This window comes from Typopeltis vanoorti, chromosome 4 (genome assembly GCF_054136105.1).
Source record: "Typopeltis vanoorti isolate ZY-2024b chromosome 4, IOZ_Tvanoo_1.0, whole genome shotgun sequence".
In the NCBI taxonomy this organism is placed as follows: Eukaryota; Metazoa; Arthropoda; class Arachnida; order Uropygi; family Thelyphonidae; genus Typopeltis; species Typopeltis vanoorti.
In genome coordinates, this window is record NC_143552.1 from 70,126,701 (window position 1) to 70,144,941 (window position 18,241).

Below are 18,241 nucleotides of genomic sequence, written 5' to 3' on the forward strand. Positions count from 1 at the left end.
TCTGATATAAGCTCCCAAATTTATATTCCTTCTAACTCACCTGCTGTAACTGTTTAACAATTACGACCCTAATGTGTGTGTAATTGGTGATGCAGATCATTTACGTCTGTATTAAGATCACGAATGTTAGTGAAGTGGGAATTTGTTTCGTTGGCTTTTTTGTTGTATTTTATGAGCTTTGGCCTAGCTTATGTTTTTATGTAATGTTTCTGGTATTTAATTTTGTGGGAGATTTCTTTTCCGCCTTTTGAAATAATTATCATTTCATGATTAGCTAAACAATAATCATTATTGTGATCTATATTCTCTAGTTAAATTTATGACAACGGTAAAAGAAACACTGATAGAGGAGCAAAACAAAAACTCAGTTTCTCTTGCTCTTCTAATTCAAAGTTACTAAAGACCACTGCATTAGACTAATGACTACTATAAAGGATATATTAAGCACATTGATGAAGTGGTCAATCGTTTGCATGTATTTCTACAAAATTAAAAGCAAATAAAAGTTCCTCCAAATTCAAACTGCACTCAAAATAATTAAAACTCTTGCCTGACACAGATCTTGCAGAGAATGACATCTCTATGTATACAAATATGAAAATTTCAACTCAGTCCTTCTTCAGAAGAAAAAAGAGTATTTATTTTGTGAATAGAGTTGGCTCTCATTGAAAAAGTTTCTTTGAGTTCATCTTTCTCCAAATACAGAAGTGAACCTGTTCCTCCCTCTATAGTTTCTTTAGTTGTCAGATGAATGAGAGTCGGGATACCGTCGCAGAACTGAACGGAAACTAAGGTCGATGAACTTGGTCATTTTCTGGGTTGGAGCTTGCTGCTGACTTCACACCCTATGATCTTACAACAGACTGTTGGTCATTAGAGGTGAGCAGCTAATGCGTTCTGGGAAATGTTTCGATTTTATTCTGGCTGAAGCTTTTCTACCTTGAGAAATTTGGTGATTTCCGTTCTTTTTTTTTTTTTTTTTTTTCGTACTGCAGTCTCATTCAACTAGTTCACTGACTTTCTTCAAATCTGTTATTGTAGCAGAAATAAATGTCTCCCGTGATCATCAGTATTCTATCTAAACTTTTATTTCTCTTTCTTAATCTTTATATGTGGGATTCATTCTTAAGAGATAAATAACCAAAAAAAGTCTGTCGCGCTAGTTTTTTTCCCCTTCTTTTGCTAGTAATGAGATTTGAATGAAAGCATAAAACAGACCCTACTAATTATAGTAGGATAGTTGTATGAGCAATTAGGTCACAAAAAAAACAAAAGCAAAACAGTATGAGAGTATTCAACCTCTGCGATCTGGTACATTACCTTAACCTTTATTCTGGAACAACCGTACAATAAGCCTGTATTACACCAGTTGTCATCAAGCCCGAAGATCATATGGATCTTCCAGTCCAAACGAAGGCCAACGTCCGCAGAAGGTAATTGTGAATAACACATAAAGTAACGTGTGCTTCAAGTTATTTTGAATAACAACAACAACAAATATCAACATATATGCATACTGATATTTATTGGTGCTGCTATTCCGTTATTCCAACAAGTTAAATTACGATGCAGAAATTGTCAACAGTGGAAAGAAAGAAAAAAATAGACAGCAGACTTTTTATCGCGTAATGATTCAAACAACAAAGTCAACTATCAGTGAATATTTCGAAGGTGAAGCTCCTTTAGACACAAACGGAATTAAGCACGTAAGTAAAGTTAACTGATCCACCCAAAATCACATTCACACTTAGTTCTTCTCTTATATGTAATTACTGTATTTATATTTCAGATTTCTGAAATATAACTAGAGTAAATGCGTTTTCTCAAATAAAATTATTGACAGCATTCGTATAGTTTCTCTGTCGATAGTGCATACACGCATTGCAAAATGGGGATACCGTCATAAACAAGAATAACATTATGAATAAATTTGAAAAGCAAATACCACATTGAGGAAGTGAAGAAAGGCTTATTATTCATTTTAGCCCTAATAAAAAATTCATCTGTTTTGCAATCGCGACATAACCTATTATTTAGGGGACACTGAATAATAGGTTAAACAATAGTAATGCCAATAAGCTAATAATAAATGCGCATGCAGAAGCATGAATGTAGAAGTCAAACGCCTGAATAGAAAAGACATGCAATGGCGTCATGTACGTCATTCGTATACCACTCCTACAGTGATTACTGTTATTTCTAATACCTTTAAATTACCATTCTACCTATAAATTTCACTAGGAATCAGAAAACAATAGTGGCAAGAAACAGTTTTACGTTTGTTTCTATTTTCATGCACTTAAGTTTACATCCTACCTACAACAATCACCGGCTATCCAAATAACTTTTTCCCACCACTGCACAGAAACTAGAAAATTTTGTTAGTAAGATGGCAGAGTTTTTGAATAACTATAAGGCACCGTGGAGCAGTTAAATGTTCTATATGCTGAATACAGAATTCTTGATGTATTTGCCAGAAAAGTCGGGTACGAATATTATGCTTGTTAACTGCATGTGTTCACAGGTACTATTTTTTATTTTATTTTAAGGGAGAAAAATTCTCGACTTCCACCTCCAGGGAGACTAAATAATTCATATATTGTTGAAAATAACTAGAAATGTTCCAGCAGTCTCGTTGTTGGAATGAAGTATTTGCATTACCGGAAGATGTTTTTTGTTCTTAACTGAGCATCTTGATACTCAATGTCAGAGCTTTAAAGAATGAAGAAAAGATACCAATACTATGATTTACACTTCGCCCACAGTTATCAGAGGTTCTTAATAGTGATTTAAAGAAGTACTGCTACTATATTTTTCTCGATACTCGTGACTAAATATTTTCTAAATATTAACGCTCAACAGCTTACTTGGAAAAAAAAAAAAAAGAAAAGAAAGAAAGAAAGAGCTATTTGTTCAGCATTTGACCAAAATTGTTAAGTCGCAAATGGTGTGTGTGTGCGTGTGTGTGTGTGTGAGCGCGCCGTGATATTTGAGTATCCAGAATTAAAAAATAAAACGATAGAACAAAATTGCTACAAATCAAATCTCCATTGGGGAAAATAAACTAGCACTGATTGGATAATATTAAGAAAAACCCGCAAGCATGTCGTCAAAGGACTGTATGGCCTTCAAAAGCTGCGGATTGGCAACCCTATAATAGTAGCTCGGACATGCTGAAAGTTAAAGTATTTAAGGGTGTAAACGAGAAGTAAAAAATGTCTGGATGTAAGGAAGCGTAAAAGTTGTTGATGCCAATGGTTTTAACAAAGAAGAACAAGAGAATTTGCAACTAATGAGGGGAATAAAATAAAATGTGGTAATAGAAACTATTCTGTTTCACATTATGATAACAATGCACCACAAAGTTGAGAATAATTATAATTATAATAATTATCAACAGTTTGTTAATAATTAATTATCAGTAAATCGTTAATTAACGGATAAAGACAACGGGAGAAGAAATCGAAACTAAGTTCTGATCTCAGTTAGAAGAGGGTTAATATTTACAGTATACTTTGGAACCTATGATGAAAAAGCGATAAATGGTTGGTTATGCTATTCATTTTTATCTTACAAGAAATAAAAATAGCATCGTAAATAACACATGGTCAGTGACTTATGAGATGCTATGAGCAAATTATTCGAACACATTAGCTATAATGCATCATTTTGGTATGGATGACGTGATTATTAGGAATGAAACTAATCAAATTCTTGTATTTTATTATAGGTAACTGGTGGTATTACAGCTATGAATTTTTTATGGTTACAGTATCGATTACTGTACATTATCATAATACTGGAATTGCAATAATTTTTATCAGTTCTGTAAGATAAATTAGTTGCAAATTCTCCCATTCTTCTTTGTTAAAACCATTGGTAGCAACAACTTTTACGCTTCCTTACATACAGACATTTTTCATTTTTTGTTTGCATTCTTGACACTTTAATTTTAGCATGGCCTAGGGAGAAAATAATTAATTCAAATATATTATTAGGAAACTGTCATGAGTGATATGAAAACAGTGCATTTGCTGGAGAATATCTGGTCTGGTAAACAGCTCGAAGTTAACTTAATAATGTAACTGAACTGATAAAGAGGATATTTTGTTCCAATCAAAATTATCTTCAATTATGCGAGTCAAAAAGTATAACACATGAAAACTTACTCGAGTTACTATGTGTGTCTGTGTGTGTTACTGACGCGAGTCACAAGGTGTGTCTGTGTGTGTTACTGACGCAACTAACCGACAATCACTTAATGCAGGATGGTACATGAAGGAAATAAGCTAAGGAGTCCAACAATATCTCCTAACACTGTCACCTGTTCCTTGCTCCAGGTGCATGATGCAAGAAACTGTTTTCCATACGGGACAGTGAGTCAGCTGATTTCACAGTGCAGGTGACATTAGTTCTGCTACGAGAAGTGTGCAATAGAAACATCTGCGCCGTGGAGAAGCAAGTTGAAAACCTAAGTCGCTGTGATTGTATTGTTTTACAAATAAGGAAATCTTTTCCATTGCGAAGGAATTATTTTAATTCTTCCCACATCTGTGCCATAATTTTTTGGCTAACTGAAGAGATGTGAGTTTAAGACATCTTTCATAATCTACAATATGTGAGTATTATGAATCGTTTTCGTTTACCTCAAAAATATTCGAATTTTGGTCTGTTAACGATTTTTCTATCCAATTCCTCATCCTGATTTGGAAGGGGTGAGTTTTCTCTGATGATTTCGCTGGATATCTTAATAGATGAGTTATTTTGATAATTCAGTTTAACACTTTCATTGCCAAGCTGAAAATTGGAATTTCGTGTGGTGGCCAAATTTTTTTTATTTTTTTTATTTAGTTAGCGACGTCCACGCGATAAGGCGTGATCGGCCGTTTGGTGAGAACTCGCATCGCGTGATCGCGCGGTATCGTTCATTGCCAAGCTGAAAATTGGAATTTCGTGTGGTGGTCAATTTTTTTTTATTTTTTTATTTAGCTAACGACGTCCACGCAATAACGCGTGATCGGGCGTTTAGTGAGAACTCGCATCGCGCGATATCGCGTGTTTGGCAATGAACATGTTAAAAGCAAGAGGATACGATATAAAATTTAAAAAGGGAAGCTTAAGCTATGTGCCTGCATTGTGTTTGGTTATCGTTCGTTAGCAAAATACTTGATCTCTCTCTCTCTCTCTCTCGAGTTATCGGATAGTATCTGTTACTTTCGCATTCGTAAGGGAAACAAAATTGAGTGTTCAGTTTTTATCAACCTTTAGATAACTTCGTGCCAAAATAATTTTTCCTAATCTATATAACAATGGCTGTGATTATCATTATTGTCTCTGTGAAAAGTGTAGTTTTTATGGATTATTTTAAAAAAATTGACAAAAAAGAAAGACCAGAGAGAAATTAGTCTGTAAAAAATTAGAAGACTGCTTGCGTACTGATTCTTGCAAAAGGATTTCTTTTATGTTATATCGCCGTACCGATGAAGTTTTAGCTGTTTAAAGTAAAAAAAAGTAACACCACTTAATGCCGAGAATTAAAATGTTTACAATGTTTTTATTTTCTTTTTTAAGTCTGAAGTTTATTAAAATGTGTACTGTTGTAATTTTGGTACAAAAATTTAAGTGTATGGAAGCATATGCATAATCTTATTAAAGGCAATTTACAAAACACGTTATTGTTGTTGTTCAGGATACATTAAGGCAACTAAGGCTATGAGATGCCTGTTGCCCCTTGTTAGTATTAATGTTTATACGCAGACCGCCTCTATAAACAGTATATTATCACAATAGATGAAACGATTTCCTCATAACACAACTCGTGAAAACGACGCATTATTCCAAAATATTGACGCCTTGTACTATAATAACCTGTCGCTATCTCGTGGCGTCTGAAAAAAAAAAAGAAGCATAAAACTTTCAACCAAGTATATGTCACGGGCATATTCCACTAATGTGATTGATAATCGTTTCAGGAACCAAATTTTGTTTCTTTAAGGTTACAATGGTTTCGATTAAGTAGGATAATGGAGTCCACAGTGGGATTCGAAACTACGGCCTTCTTTTAATGTCAATCCCACCTGCCAAAACACATTGTAAACATCGTACACTACGCAGTGCGGATGGATTACGGTTTAGATAATTCGGAACCCTGCTCCGAAGGCCAAACACTTTTCGAGTCGCTTCAGTCCGTTGTTGGTTATTATCCACCTAAAAAGAAGATCATTGTTTGCTGCAATTACTTACAGTCCCACAGTGCTTCGCTCTTTCTAAATTATACGAATAGAGTACATAAATAAACAAAAAACGGGTATACACTCGTCATTAATCCTGCACTAACATTTGACACATTCCTCGGTTTTGTGCAAAAGTACCAACAATTCAATAGCCCACTTTGAATACTGTATATAAGTCGCAAACATCATGACAACATTCACGGAAATCATTGACATATCGACAATTGAACATTTCAAACAACTTAACTATATATCATATAAACGATTATATGCGTCTTTTAAGGAGTTGCTTGTGTGGTCATATGCATACGTTATAGTACAGTAGTTTTTATTCTTACGTTCACGACTGATTCATGAATAATTCTGATAATTATTATTATTATAAATGCCATATTTCTGGAAAAGTAATAGTCATTTCAATTTTTGTTTTGAATAGGAACAAAACATTTTAAATAGCAAAAGTAGATAAAACAAAATTCTCTACAGAACTAATACATTTGTTAGTGATAATGAATGTTGTCACTATACAAGAATGCTATTGCAAAACACATTATTTCATGATTGCACTCTTTTATGAGAGAGAGAGAGACTATTCTTTGGATCGCTGCCAAAAAGGCTACAATTATTCTTAAGATTAATATAATTAACGAATATTCATTTGCAATGCTAAATGGTTCCAAGAATAACGGACTTTCATCTCAGTTTTATGGAAACTGAATAATGCTTTTTTCGGTTGGAGTCAAAAATACGTGTCTCATTCTGGATTACAAGTTACCAACTTTGAAAAAAAAAAAAAAGATTATTTATGAGATTTAAATGATCGGTTAAATAATCATTTCGTATTTCACTGCTATTATTACTGCATGGATATGATTCAGCGAGTCAGGGAATAAAAAAAAAGAAGAAAAAAGAATTTGTTGTGTAACACTGACTCAGAGTTTTCCTGCGTTATTCGGCTGTTCTTTGTCTGGTACACCCTACTCACTCACATATTGGGACCAATGTCCAAGACTGAGTAACAACGGTGTTAACAAATACTGCATGACTATTAGTCGTCACAATTATTTTACACAGGAAGGTAATGAACTAACTAAACAATCTGAGGAGACTGTTCACTATTTGCGGCAAGATGTGATGCAACAAGTCGATGTGAACTTCCTTCGGGTTCTACTTTCACGCAATTCTGAACACGCAATCGAGTGTTTCTCCAAAAGCTCTTGCTTGGGTGAGGCTATTCTTTCAAATTAGGAGAATGTATTCAGTCATCTATGTAAGCCACCACAAAACAATTCAGGGAGTGAGTCATTCACTCTCTAGATAAACCACAATGAATAAAAGAAGGGTTCTGACCCGTGGAGAAAACGAGAGATTTATGACCTCAAAAAGTACGCCCTTCAGAAAATGGGGCTTAAGAAAGTGAAGATATTAACAGCATCAAAACATCTTGAGAAATATGGATTATAAAATACAAATATGCTGTGAGAACAAATAATAAGCTTAATGTTGATAATTCACTAAAATTTAGAATAACGCAACCTTTAATATAATGAGTTGAGAAACTTAATAATTTTATTTTTGAGCAGCACGGTGCATTCTTTATCCTTTTTATTAGACTTTTCATGGCTTCTGAAAAATTCCTCAACAGTCATATTCATCAGCGAATATTATTATTCTTATGTTTTTAAAGCCATGCTTTCTTAAGTAGACGGCGTATTTTGTTTCAAACCAATGAGTTGGAAATTCGGATTCCACTGTGATATATACGTGGTTATTAATTTCTTTAGGTGGCAAACGATTTTCACCTCCGAATGTGAGATACCTTCTTGCTTATTGGAGGTCTGTAGTGGTTTTAAGAACTTCCATGATCAGTCAGAGCAGAGTTTTCGGGTTTCTTATTCTTAGTCCACCCACAGTACTAATGCACGACAGGTTTACGAATTTCGTGGGTGTGTGATTCACATAAAAAAAAAAAAAAACATTTATTAACTGCATGAAATTTGATTTATTTACTTATTTTATTTTTTTATTTACTTCTCAGTTTTCAATACCTCAAAAAATAAAACCTTAATGCTTCAAAATTTTGTAGTCTTCCATATTGCATTGAAAGGAAATATGAAATAAAATATATTTAAATGATTCTCAAGCAATTTTGTTTGAATTTTGTTGCTAGTCGAGAGCATATCGGCATATAACAGTGGACAAACTTAAGTTTAAAAACATTAACTCTCTCACAGAAACCGGATCTTCTCCTTAGCTTCATATCTAGTGTATGTACGCCTTTGAACTATGTTATTTCGGATCGGATCAAACTATTAATTTTGCATTCCATATAAGGATAAGGTTATCACTGATAGAAAACACAGAAGTGAAAACAAACAAAACTAATATAATCATTGGTAGATCTACATTTATAGATCTGTAGTTATTCTGAATGAAACACTTCATCAATATTAACAAATCGGCATTTATAATAGGAGCTAACAACAAGCTTTAAAACATAGACTTTGTCTTATTCCCTAGTTGAGAACTAACCTTCAGCAGCGAAGAATAACCTTTAGACCTAAATTACAGAACTAAGCTGGGAAAATATATGTTAACGATAAACCTCTTATCACCTCATGGTTGTCACCGTTTAGAATACGGTTATCGCTCCAAAGCATGCACCGAGCAAATAATAATCTATATTATCAAGATGATAGTCTATATGGTTATGGCTGATTCGATAAACGAAGAGGGAACTATAAAACTCACCTCCCTTCCTCTTTTTTATGCGGTGTATTACTCGAAGCAAATTAGTATAAAGTGATCTTGGACAATAATAGGGGAAGTTTCCTTCATCGCAAAAGAAAAAGAAAAAAGAAGATTAATAACCAAAAAATATTTCAGCATACCTGGAAGAATTACTACCGATAACAAAGATAAATGATAAATTTCTAAACTAACACAGACAGAATCACATTGTTTTCACTCAGGGATGTAACGACTGGCTTAATGTTCATGGCTTTTCGTTATTATCATAACTGTCATATGCGGAGTTTTGCCGATAGTCTGAAGTGTGAAGACAGAAAGAAATGATGGGGTTTAGCTGTAAGCACTGCTTAGAAATAGTTGAATAAAAACAAATAATGTAAGTACTAAAAAATAAACCCCATTTTCTGGGAGTGTAAAACCATACTACCTCCGTAAGAGACTGGCAAATTCACTTTCAATTGAAAAGCTCTTATAACGGTTATATTTCATCCTAGAAAGGATTCCAACAAAAGGGCATCGTCGATACCAAATGAACTACACAGGCTAACAATGTTAAGAGAATTAAGACTAAAGGAAGAAATGATAATTAGAAATCATCGGGGGTTGGATTCAAAAAGAGCTAAATCGGAGATTATGCTAAGAGAATTAAGATGTATTAACTGGGGCACGCTATTTAATGCAAGTGGTGAAGTGAAGTAAACCAGTGATATTCTTGCATAGTTAATGCAAATAATAATCTACATTATCAAGATGATAGTCTATATAGTTATGGCTGATTCGATAAACGAAAGGGGAACAAAGCTTATCCTTAAAAGTAAATTCCATATTAAATCTCGAGATGACTAGATGAAAAATTGATTTCTTAAACAAATACGCTGTAAGTGAAAAAAAAAACATGGAAAGAATATGAATCGGAAAAAGTAGTCATTAAATACGATAGGTGTGTGCAACAAGTAGCAATAATTAAATTAGTATTAAGAAGATGGTAAAGCAAAATAAGCTGGCTAGAAATGCCAATATTAATCATAAAAGCTTATATAAAGATGTAAAAAAGAATAAAGAGAAAACCTGATTTTTTTTTTTTTATAAATTAAAATAAAGGAAATACATGTATTTTGAAAATGTATATACAAACACTGGTCAGAGTAAGAGGAGACAGTGCTTGAGATGCAAAATTTACCAAATGATGTAATGCAGAAGGCAATTATTCAGACATTAAATGAATTGGCAATTGATAAGGCCGTAGCCTTTCGAAAGCAGATTATGTATGTAGGGTTAATTAATCCGCGTGATAATTTTCAATGAATCGCTGAATTTGGGAATAGGATCTTCTGAATGGTTTGTAAGAACTATTGCAGTTCATAAGAAATCGCATAAACTGGAGGATTACAGACCGTTATTCTTATTATTGCTGAACAGTGTTGCGGTAGGTGTCATCAAAAATTAATTAGGAATATCTAGGATATTATTCTTGACAGTGGTCACATATTGAGGTTTTGTTAAGGGAATATGTTATGACAAAGCTATTTACTTTTTATGATGAAGTCTTGAGGGGAAAGGAATATATGGTTGTGATGTGATTTATTTGGGTTTCAGCAAAACCTTTGATAGTGCTTTACATAACAACCTAATGATTAAAATGTGAGATATAATACAATACTCACTTGGTGAGATGTGACTGACTCATAGATGATAGGAAATAGTTATTTAGAAGTGAGTCTTCAAAGAGAATATTAGAAGCCGAGTACCCTACGATTCGGTGTTTGGGTTCCTGTTGTTTAATTTAATATATATTCACAAACTGATTTCGGTACGAACGGTAAAAAGTATAACATCTCTTCTCACTTTGCTGATGACCCAAAGCCGGGTGAAATAGTCAATTGTTCTGATGAGCTTAAAAGACTAGAAGAGTATCAGGTAAGTGAGTTTAAAATCTGAATATGAACAAATACAAGCAAATATCACCTTGATAAGATAGAATTAAATAGTTATAACAGTTGAATGGACAGATTTTAGATGTGCGTATTTCAGTTGATACAGATTTAAGTTCAGGAATCTTATCGGTACATTACAAACTAGTAAAGCGGAGTAGATTGTCGTTTAGTTTTTTTTTTTTTTAATGTTTTCGTTTTAGGAAAAAAGGAAAGTTGATACCGTTATACAAAGCTTTTTTCTGGGATCTATAACAGTTTGTTTGTATAACCTTAGGGATTTTGTATAATCTCTGGTCACAAATCTATTTAAAGCATGGGTGAGTAATCTTCGGATTTATAATCCAATATTGGATGACGACACTCAACATTACTCACCCATGTTTATAATGGATGTCAAGAAGACTGAAGTATTCAGAGAAAATTGAAAATATACTGAGAAAGAGAGTCAAACAAATATAAGAATTTCATATAAGCTAGCTAGACGGTCTGGTTGGCCGAGTGGTTGTGTATCCAGCCAAAAGGCTGTAGGTTCGAATCCCGCTGTGGGCATGGATGTGTGTGATTGTCTGTGAAAATATTTCACAGCGACTTTACGTCATCAGTGAAAGTGGTGGGCTTAATGATGGTTGGTGTAGATGATGATGGAGGTAGTTGCGGTTCGTTGTAGTTGGTGGATTGAGAGATGGATAGTTGTAGAGTAGGTGCCCCTCCATCGACGAGTCTTTGGACTCCCTGGAGGTGTCATGTAATAATAATGATAACATTTTTAAAGAGATGTAATTTAGTTATCAGTCGGCAGTTGAATTGATACCGATTTTGGCTTATCTGATTAATGTTAATGATTAGTAGGTTTTAGTAGGGATTATTAGGAGAAATTTAGCACGAGAAAACTAGCAAGATTTAGAATAAAACCGAAATGACTCTAAAAATTTTGGTATAGAGACTAAAAAAAAAAAACTCTATCAAGCCGTAAGAACTCATTATAGCTTTTTATGATTTCTAAATGCCTTGACCCTGCAAATAGTCTAATTCAAAACTATAAGTACTGCGAAAAATTTTAGCAACGAATCTAAGTTCCAAAATTTCATTAAATTCCATTAAGCTAAAATAGACATCATTTTGCATATCTGTTCCAACAGAAATAGTTCAGCTGAAATCAGAATTAGCTGGCTGGTTCGCCAAATTTTTGTAATGACTTCCATTATCAAATTTTAATAAAAATCTGTCCATACAGAAAGAGAACAGTTGTTAATGGGTACAAACAGACGAGTAGATAAAACAAAATTAATGGGTACTTATGTATTTTTCGAAACGTGGTTAAAACGAACATTGCATTCATCAATATTCATATGAAACATGAAGTAAATCCATCTGCGTGTTTGCAGAAACTTCTCTAAAGAATCCTAAAAGTTTTTGAAAGTCATGTTCATTTCAAAATGTTGCCCATGGTTCCAATATTCTTTGCACTTGGCGATTATAGTTCTCTTTCAATAAAGTCCCTGAGCCTTACTGATATGTCAACACGTTTTTCTCAAAGCGAAACTTACAAAAGATTATTCTTGTGAAGCTGTAGAATGATGTCAATTTTTTCCTTATTAGATTCTTCTTATCTGGTGTTCCTAAGTGTTTTGTGTATTGGGTTTCATTCCATCTGAGAAACTATGACTCCATTCAGACTTCTGATATTGCAATTTATGATGCAATTATGCAAATAATTGATGCAAGTTTTTATAAACAACCAGTAATAACTCCCCTTGATAGCGTAGGTCCCTTGCTCGATTAGATTTATAACTAAAGATAGTTTTGTAGACTGATTATTTTTCAAAGATTAACTATTTTTCGCAGTTTATTTCTCAAATTCCAGGCGATATATCTAAGTGAAACATTTTTTCCCATGAAAATGGGAAATCTACAGCGACCCATTGCAGCCTAATTTGCGAATGTAAATCTTCGTAAAATCTAGTAAATACATTTTCAAATCGTACGAAAAAAAATTTAATTTAATGCATGTTATATCTGTTCATCAATAGAAAATGGTTCACATTCCAGGAGAAAAACCCTACAACCTCCGTATAAGCTCACAACTCGCACTTCCGGAAAATATTTCCTCATGCGATAAATCGGCACATTTTTGTAGCACAAGCAGGATGCTTTCTGACAAACCCAGAATTATAATATTACAGCAAGGCCCTGATATAATATGATGACGCTGCGAAACGTGACATTTCCTTTGAGAAGCTAGTAGGCAATTGTCATGATCAGTGACGTTGTTTAGTAGTGAAATCAGCGTAACTAAGTATATTATAGTTATGAGGAAGTACTCCATCTTGTAATAGTGTACCCATCATGTATATTTTTCTTTCAGAATGGAAAGGAAGAAAGGGAGGACATACACACGTATGCCAATAAAGCTACTGGATAGTACGTTTTGCATAAATCGAGACGCACAGTGAGTGTTTTAGTCAAGATAATATTGTTTTGCAACAGAAGTACTCCTACTTGTGACAAACATTACGATCCACAATGTTCAAAGCACCCTTGCTAACTTTGGCTAAATATTTTACAACAGCGCTGAGAAATCCTGTTAGTTCAATTTTACTATTCATATAAAATGTATATATTAATAAGTAACTCAAAACAGATATGACAACAAACAGAAGTCTAATGTTTTATGCAGCTATTGGAGTACTGCTACGTTATAAAAGATAAGATTTCGTAATAATGAGACTATGTATCCTTTCATTATTGAACGTATTTTAAATTTCAATCCATTTTCCCGCTTCGGGATAGACACTATCCCGAAACCCATACTGATTTCATCACTGCCTCTGTGCCTTTTCAGAGATAGCACGGAGACCCTCCAATCGTTTTTGAATAACTGCTAGCAGGATAGTTGCAATTAATGAATAACACGGTAAAATCTTAAACGAAATCCAATGAAAACTCTTAAGGATTTTAGAACAGAAAGAATAGTAAAAACAGTTGAAGTATCGTATATACTAACTGACAGTAGCAGGCAAAACTACGTGCATATATTTCAGCATGAGAAAATGTTTCATTCAAAATAGGGTGAGAACAGCAGCTGATTTTTGAAGTGTGGGAGTTAAAACTCGAGTTTCTGGGAAGGAAAATTGTATTTCGCTGCGTTAAAGATCCATTAACTGGCTGAAAAAAATGGCCTAGAAAACTTTACCCTATCCGGTGACCCAGAATCAAAAATACAACAGTCTTTCTGCACGTGGCCTAGCATTACTGAACCAAAAATGTCAAAATACAATCATTCAGTATTCCTGAAAATTCAGTTAAGTTTGTGACTACTTGCAACACATCAAAGCCTTCTTTTTCTTCACTAGCTACAATCGAAGCACTGCGTGACGGCCTAAAGTGAAGGGGATGCCAGGGTCTCGATGTAATAAAATAACACTAACAAACAGGAACTGAAATATTTTTGCCGCTTTCAATAAATTTTTAATATTATATTATACTGAAAGTTTAGTCCTAGACCTAACTTGAAACGTTAGAAAGTCCAAACAGGAGGTTATTGTACTCTAAAACTATTTTTGGATATTAATTTGACAAACATTTCCAATAGCCACAAGATATTCGGTATTATTATTTTTTTCTGGCTCTTTTTGAAGATATTCATCAGAATTAAATTCGAGTAGAGACTAGATATTACTTTCGATAGCCTTATCGTAAAGCTCACTTCCTCATAGAATGCGCCAATAAAGGGAAAGCTTTAACATTCGTGCGTGATAGAAGAAGATTTCAACATTTATTGCTTCCTTGTAAGTAGATAGCGATTGAACTAGGAAATGTAGCTTTGCGATGATAAATATAAGCGATGTCTCAGAAATAACAAATCCAAAGATAGTTGGCGTGCAATGACCTCTCCAAAATGACAAGTTGCTAATTTCTTTCCTACTGAATACAGTACTACAATCCTCATAGATATAGAGAATAATTTTTAAGAGAATAATTTAATACTGAGAACATTTTCTATTTATAGATGTTTCTCTGCGTGTGTATCATTCTCTAGTGTGATTAATGTATGATTTAAAGAAAAGCTTGAATATTTTTGGTACTGGATTTGTATTTTCATTTCATTTGCTATTTACTGAGTTTTAATTAGAGCGTTAATTTAAACGTTCAGTTTATGTACGTCGTTGCCATAGCAGTTAGCCAATTTGTATGTTGCCTAGCAATCTCCTAGACCTTTCTTAATTTATTTTTAGACTCTATACCGTCGAGGCCAGTTATACATTTTCCAAATAGTGAACTGTTCTTCCGTTTAAAATGTATACTTTCTCGTTCATCGATTCTCTTTGTGACCCACTAACCCACCCAAATGCCCCACTTATTGCCATTCACATCATCAGCAAGGTAGGTCTGTGACGCCACCGCACACAAAGTGTTCTTATGACTGTTACTGCAACAAATGATGGAAGTCTCGATTAGAACAATTTACTACATAAAATAATAATAATAAAAAAAAACTTCACGTCGATATTCCATTATAATTGTTATCACTGAAACATATATTAAAACGAAGGAGGAGAAGAAAAAGAAAATGAAGGAAACTTAAAATTTGAGTCTCTTTCTAATTCAACTTGCAAAAACTTTATTCCTATATAAGTTAATCGTCAATTGTATCAAATTGGATTAAGATCTTCATTATATGCACAAAAAAGCAGAGAAGTTTGTACAAGTGAAACTGAAGTTACCTATAAACGGCACATACCCTGACAGACAAGTTTATGATTTTACTATCACAGATTTTTGTTTATCATTCTACTTGTGTGAAAATTAAATATAGCTAATCAACTTAAAATATTTAGTAACATTTGCAAATTTCCACTTTTCAGAGTCTTTTTTAAGTGAAGGCTAGGTAAGTAGTGAGTTTTCAATCTATGAGTCTCGCAAAACATCGAAGGGTGGGAAGCGTAAATAAACATCAGAACTGTATATAAATTAAATTAGTGTGGTTAAAGCATGTGCAATTAGTTTCTGATTTACTTTTAATTAATTTAATATGTTCATTTGCAGAAGGAAGACATTTAGTGGCATGCTACATGTATGCTGATTAGATTAATAAGGTGTGCATGGCTAACGCACGTTCTGCAAACCAAAAGCTTACAGAATCCTAATTCTTTGAAATTAATTAAATAAATAAATAAAACAGAATAGAAGCTCGTTTTTCTGTAAGTTTCACTCAAGAAAAGTTGCTAATGTACAGGTGGGATAGGGTATAATCTGGTTGCCCCTACTAATTTAGTGACCAAAAGTACTTTTCCAAGCCATTTCAGTCTTCTTCAACAAACAGGACAGTGGCTTCATTACTACCTAAAGATGTTCACAATTATTCGTGCTATAATGGCATCCGAAACCACTGTGTTGCCAAGAAAGTGACAATGCTATACAATCGGTCAACGCCAGCCCTGAAAAAAGAGAAAGAGATTTCGATTTGTTTCTCATTTGCTCTCTATAACTGTAAATGAATCATGATAGCACAAGATGTGTCTGTGTGACGAGCGGGGGGGGGGGGGGGTTGGCAATTGTTTCTCCTCACTTTCAGCAAAATATTGGAGTCAGTGAATGAATAGAAACTTATGCAAATTTGTAATGAGCACCATAGTTTTTAGGAGAAATTTATTTCGTTTTCTAGGTAAAGGAACAATCACTTAATCTTAATAAATATCATGTACAATTTTTAATTTATAAATCTGCTCTTCATAGGTGGGCATCCCCAATTTGAGAAATATGTTTCTTGGATAGTAAAAGTAATCCGGGATCTTATCACGTCTCTATTCAATTACATGTATATATCAAGCTTAATATTTTATGGAGTACCTCTAAGTAATCTTTTTAAGGCTGTTTTTTAAAAGAGACATTAGTTTCCTAAATATAAACTTCATGTTCAGAAAACTGTAAATGCAATTTCTCTAGCTTCTTTAAATCGAAGATGATACAGCTAAACGAAATGAAAATAAACATATAAACTTGCCGATTTCAATTGTGGAACTTTCAGGCTGCGTAGTCAGCCAAGCCAGTCTAGTCGTTTTACGTTTACGTGTTAGCCTATTATACTTGATGTAACACTTTGCTTAATTTTCAAAAGTCAATCTGACTGACTTCGGCGTCCTCCCAGTGAAAATATCAAATATCGGCATAGAAGACATATTGTCGTTTATAAATCAGTTAAGAATACTTCTAGTGCAAAATAACTGGTCTAAGCAAACGATCCTCCTCGCAAACTTCATATGCATGCAAAAAAAAAAAATAATAATAAATAAATAATAATAATAAATAAATAAATAAAATCTTGATGTGGGTAAAAGTTTGAGAGAGGGAAAACTGGCTGGGAGATCATCTATCATGGCGCGCTCATTAAGAAGCGCGGATTCTCAACTTATTACTGACTTTTTACGTACGGCATGTTTTAGGAGATTAAACTCAGCTTTTAAACAAAATATTTGATGCAATATTGTTTCTAATAGTGTATAAAATACACAACACCGTCGCCAGATTAGATCACGCCATGAGGCAAACAGTTAAATATCGCCCCTGATGGATTATAAGACAAAAATATAAGAAAATCTCTAAATGCCATTTTGTTTTTATTACAAAAGAAACATTAATACAAAACAATTACATAATAATATCAAATAAATATATCGCACAATAAAACTGTTTATAAGCTTTTCTAAATTTAAATTATAAGCTATGTCCGCCTCTATCTATATAGTTGCTAGAGACCAACCAATCTTTCTTGGTCATTGCTGTTCGCAAATAATTTTTAATCAGTTTAAGCTTGGAAAAACTTCTTTCCGCACTTGCTACGCTAACAGGAATTGTTAACAATATTCCTTAGGGCGGTGATTACGTTGGGATAAATTCTGCAAGATTTTGGTTATATATGTCTGATAAAATTTAGTGAGGACTATTTTTCTCTTGTATTATTTTTGAGAGAATTTTTAATTCTTCAAATATATCTATTGCATCTACGTCAGATGGTTTGGCACAGCTCAAAACAATTTTCAAGTCTTTACAATGTTCCAAGACTTTACAAGTCTTCACGGCGCCGCTTAATAAGGGCGCCGTGAGGCAGGCTGCCTCTGTGCTACACCTTGTCGACAGAACTGAAAATACGTATGGTCATCACTCACAGAGACCGACTCCAACACGTTCCTGCTACTGTGCTTATTAAAGGCATGGTGACAAAACTTTCCTTTCACTCCTGTGCAAAATAAAATTTACATTAAAAATGTAAATTTTATTTTGCACATCATAACATGCGATGCAAATAATAATAATAATAAATCG

At 33.6% G+C, this 18,241-nt stretch overlaps 1 protein-coding gene across 1 annotated transcript in view; it reads left to right on the forward strand.

Moving 5' to 3' along the window:
* The first annotated feature begins 4,422 nt into the window (after nucleotides 1-4,422).
* Nucleotides 4,423-18,241, forward strand: part of LOC150107396 (choline transporter-like protein 1) — a 135,618-nt gene continuing 121,799 nt past the window's right edge. Inside the window, exon 1 of the mRNA XM_090391263.1 lies at nucleotides 4,423-4,618. The gene's annotated coding sequence lies outside the window, so the exon portion shown is untranslated. The remainder of the gene's footprint in view (nucleotides 4,619-18,241) is intronic.